This window comes from Microtus ochrogaster, chromosome 10 (genome assembly GCF_000317375.1).
Source record: "Microtus ochrogaster isolate Prairie Vole_2 chromosome 10, MicOch1.0, whole genome shotgun sequence".
Lineage (NCBI taxonomy): Eukaryota > Metazoa > Chordata > Mammalia > Rodentia > Cricetidae > Microtus > Microtus ochrogaster.
Window position 1 is genome coordinate 57,494,265 of NC_022016.1, and position 5,116 is coordinate 57,499,380.

A 5,116-nucleotide genomic window follows, 5' to 3' on the forward strand; every position below is an offset into this window, starting at 1 on the left:
AAACAAACAAAAAAATACAAATAAAAAAGGACAAAAAAAGCCAAAGAAAAAGTCCAAGAAACACAAAGACACACACATAGGAATCTCATAAGAACACAAAATCAGTTGGGCATGGTGGCACATGCTTTTAATCCCAGCACTCAGGAGGAAGAGGAAGGCAGATCTCTAGGGGTTCAAGGCCAACCTGGCCTACAGAGTTCCAGAATAATCAAGGCTACACAAAGAAACCCTGTCTCAAAAAAAAAAAAAAAGTCCAGAATAAATAATATGAGATGAAAGACCTTCAAATATATCATTGAGTTCATTTTGTGATGGCCATCTGCTGCTAGACATGGATCTACCCTTAAGTGTGGTTTGTTGTAGAATATTACTTTATCTATATAAATGTGTGTTATGCTTGTTTAAACTCACCTGCCTAAGGCACCTGATAGGTCTAACAAAAAGCTGAATGGCCAATAGCTAGGCAATAGAGGGATAGGCGGGGCTTGTGGGAAGAGAGAGAAAATAGGAGGAGGAACCTAGGCTCCAGAGAGAGAAGAGAATGAGGAAGAGAGGAAGGCTCCCAGGGCCAGTCAGCCAGGTAGCTTCCAACCAGCTAGACATTGGAAGAAGCAGTGAAAGTAAGACATTTAGAGTGAAAGAAAGGTAAAAGGCCCAAAGCCTTTTAGTAGATGAAAACAAACAGGTTAAATTAAGTTATTATATAAGAGCTAGAGGGGCAAGTATAAGATGAGGCCAAGCATTCATAATTAATAGTAAGTCCCCATATCATGATTTGGGAGCAATGGCTCATACACCCAGATTCTGTTGGAGAAAACTCATTTTTCCTTTGTGAGCAGTTGTCAATTAGCAATCAACTTCTGGGTTAGGGATGGGGGCCTTGTATCCTCTTCCTCTTTCAGCACAGGGACTCCATCTTGCTCAGACCTGTGCAGGCTCTGGCATGCTGCCACAGTCTCTGTGAGTCCATGTGAATCAGCCCTGTTGGGTCTAGAAGACCTTGTTGCCTTCTTGTCTTCCATCCCCACTGGCTCTTACAATCTTCCTGCCTCCTCTTCTACAAAGTTCCCTGAGCCCTGAAGGGAGGGATTTAATGGAAACACCTCATTTAGGACTGAGTGTTCCAAGGTCTCTAATTCTCTACACATTGTCCAGTTTTGCATCTCTGTATTTGTCCCCATCTGCTACAGGAGGGAGCATCTCTGATAACAGCTGGGAAACAGAGTGTTTTAGGAGTCATTCTATTGCTACATTCCTTTAGTAGAGAATTGTAGTATTGTTTTCCCCATAGCTAGGTCCATGGCCTATCTAGTCTCAGGTTCTTGGACACCCAAGCAGTATTAGGTATGAGTTTCATCTCATGGATTGGACCTTCAATACAACCAGATAGTGGCTGGTGACCACAAGTTCTTGTGCCACTACTGCACCAGTGGGTCACCACTGTAGATTGCAGGGTTATTGAAAAGAAAAATATAAAGAAATTTGACTCCTAATTTAACAGTCTAGCAGTGCGACTCCTTGGAGGTAATTAGGTTATCAAGATGGACTGGTTTCTTCCTTACAGTGCTGGACTAGTTACTGAGTGGGCTCTCCCTTCTGCTTTGTTTGTTACATATATATTTGCTTGCCCTTCCACCTTCTCACCAGAAATAACACAACACCATACACTTACCAGTTCAGAACTGCTAAGAACTAGTTTGTGGAAGGGATGTGGCAGAGTTTAAACTTTGAGCTAGGAAAGCCCTTGCATACTCAAAGACTCAAAGCAGAGATTTAATGTGCTTTATGAAAGGAGCTGGAGTCTCCAAAGCCACAGAGAAACCCCGTCTCAAAAAACAAAACAAAACAAAAAAAAAAACCAGAAAAGAACTGGGATGAGAAGAATGCTAAAATAAATGTGAACAGTGGAGACCTGATTCATTAAGTTTCAGAGGGAAACTGTCAGAAACTGAGATGGACTCATTCAAGTGCTTTTTGGCTAATAATCTTTTTTTATTGTGCCTGTGTCTTGAGAACTTGAATAAAGTTGAATTTAAAGGAAACAGACAAATTTGCTGTTGAGAAAACAACTATAATTGTGGTGGTGTGGATGACAGTGGCACCCACAGGCTTATAAATTTGCATGCTTAGTCCCTAGTTGATAAGCTACCAGAGGAGAACTAGGAGGTGTGGTCTTACTGGAGGCAGTGTGTCAGTGGGGTGAACCTTACAACAGGCTCAGTGTTCCTGTATGTCTCTGTCCTCTATCTACCTGCTGCCTGAGGAGCAAGATGTAAAGCTCTAAGCTACCTTCCCAGCACCTTGCCTACACTTCCAGATGACCTAAATTCAGCGCTAGGACCCATGTCAGTCAGTCACAATCACCTCAAACTCCAGCCAGAGACCTGATGCTCTCTTATCTCCAAGGGCACTCAAACTTATGTGGCATACACAAGATACACACACACACACACACACACACAAATTAAAAATCGTTATTAAAAAATCAAAATTACAGTCGGGCAGTGGTGGCACATACCTTTAATCCCAGCACTCAAGACACAGAGGCAGGTGGATCTCTGTGAGTTCGAGGCCAACCTGGTCTATCTACAGAGTTGAGTTCCAAAAAAATTCAAAATTAAATACATAAAAATAACATTAAAATCTAATAAATAGAGAAACCCTGTCTCAAAAAAAATCTAATAAATAAAAGAAAAATTTGAACTGGGTATGGTGGTACACACCTTTAATTCTAGCACTCCAGAAGCAGAGGCAGGCAGATCTCTGAGTTTTCTAAGTCAGCCTGATCTACACAGAGTTCCAGGCCGACCAGGACTCTACAAAGTAAAGGAAAAAAAAAAAAAAAAGGAGGCAAAAGAGGCCAAAAACACTGACTAAAATATATCTATTAAGCTGAGTATGGAACAGGTACCTTTAATCCCACCACTTAGAAAGTAAGGCAGATGACCTTAACTCCTAGTGAGTTCAAAGCTAATTTGGATTACCTAAAGCAAACACATAGAATTTTAATTTTTATCTTTTAGTGAACTACAAATAGTTTACAGGAGCACAGATTCAAACTGAGACAGATGGCCAACGGTACTGAAAAGGGAAACACTGGATATCACACTCAAAAGTTTATGATTACCATTTAGGAGGAAACCGGCTGAATGGTAGAATATCTACCTAGCACTTGGGAGGGGTAGTGATATTAGATCTGTAAAGAATAAAATGACACCACTACACAGTGTTTTGAAGAACTACATGAGTGAAGGAAGGGCAAGCTGCAAACAATTCGCAAGAAAAATAATTAAATGGAGAAATCTAGGAAACAGACTCAAAATACATTTAAAAAGCAGAATCCACAAAACTTGGCAAACAAATGGTTATACTAGATAAGGCAAGAGGAACAATTTACCAACTAAAGGGAAATTAAGTATACTGAAAGGAGAAGTAAGTACACTGGAGGCCTCCACCACTTCACATTCTGCAAACACCACCTTCAAACCTTCTCAGCTCACTACTAGAGCAAAGAGGGCATGGAATTCATGAACAAGACAAAACCTATCTGGCATTCCTGTGCTGGAATAATTCTGCCATGAGGCGGTATGAGACGTTAAATAATAATAATCATTATTATTATTATTTTGGTTGGTTGGTTTTTGGCTTTTCGAGAAGGGTTTCTCTGTGTAACAGTCCTGGCTGTCCTAGAACACGCTTTGTTACCAGGCTGGCTTCAAACCCAGAGAGATTCACCTACCTCTGCCTCCCAAGTTCTGGGATTAAAGATGTGTACTACCACACCCTGGCATTAAATCTTACTTTTAATGTATTAATTTTCATTATGTTTAAATACTATTGTTTCCTCAATAAGGTCAGTAACCAAAGAGTATAAAACAAAAACAAACAAACAAACAAAATGCTAGAGAAGGTAAAAAAATTTCTTGCCAAAATAACTGACTGTCCACAAATTATTTTCGTTTCTAATCTATCTAAGGGATCTTTCCAAACGCACATCTGTTTCACGTTACTGTCTCTACAGTGAAAACCTGGCATGGCAGCACACACTTGCAATGGCAGCATTTGAGAAGAGGCAGCAGTTAAAGGTCGTCCTCAGCTACAGAGCAAATCTTAGGATATCCTGGATTAGGTGACACTGTCTCAAAAAATAAATAAATAAAAATAAAAACTAACCCTATAATGTCTCCTGTTGCTTTTAAAAATCAAATTCAGGATTGGAAAGATGGTTCAGAGGTTTCAGAGCACTGGTTGCTCTTCCAGAGGACCTGGCTTCAATTCCCAAGACCCACACGGCAGCTCACAACTGTCTGTGACTCCAGTTCCAGGGGATTCAACACCCTCACACCAATGTACATAAAATAAAGTTAAATGAATTTTTAAATAATCAAAATTCATAAGAAGGCTCTATTCTGCATAATCTTTTCAACTTAAGCTACATGTGGAGGAACGGGTTCTCTGAAATGTTACTATCTGGGTTTAAATCCTATCTGATGTTTACTAACTGATCCATTCATACTGCTTGGTTTTCTTAAGCTCTGCATCCTCATGTGTAAAATAAGAATATTATCATACATGTGAGAGTTATAATGAGCACACTTTTTTTTTGGTCTTTCAAGATAGGGTTTCCCTGTAACTTTGGAGCCTGTCTTGGAACTTCTTCCTCTGTAGATTCACCTGTCTCTGCCTCCCGAGAGCTGGAATGAAAGGCGTGCACTACCACCACCTAGCTATTATGGGCACTCTCTTAAGCATGCATTGATATTAATAATGATATTAATGCCACATACTATCATATGATACATATTACACAATACACCATCTATCAGTGTTGCTACTTTTTCTCTTTTCTTATTCAAAACACCAAAAACCTGATTAACCCATTGTCTTCGATATTTTTGTATTGCTCTAAGAAAAATCATGCATGGCTGGAGATGGCTCAGCCATTAAAGGTTATGTTCACACCAAAAACATAAGATAAACCATGTAACAGGTCATTTATAAGGAAAAGAATTCCCTCTCAGTTCTGAAGGCTGTAAATTCCCAGCTAGAGGGGATGCCAAGTCCTCTAGACACATTCCCTGTGGCAAAAGGTGGGAGACCAGCCGGGCGGTGGTGG

At 40.1% G+C, this 5,116-nt stretch overlaps 1 protein-coding gene across 1 annotated transcript in view; it reads right to left on the reverse strand.

Moving 5' to 3' along the window:
- Zmym6 (zinc finger MYM-type containing 6) overlaps nucleotides 1–5,116 on the reverse strand; it is a 45,220-nt gene that overhangs the window by 38,231 nt on the left and 1,873 nt on the right. The window lies entirely within an intron of this gene.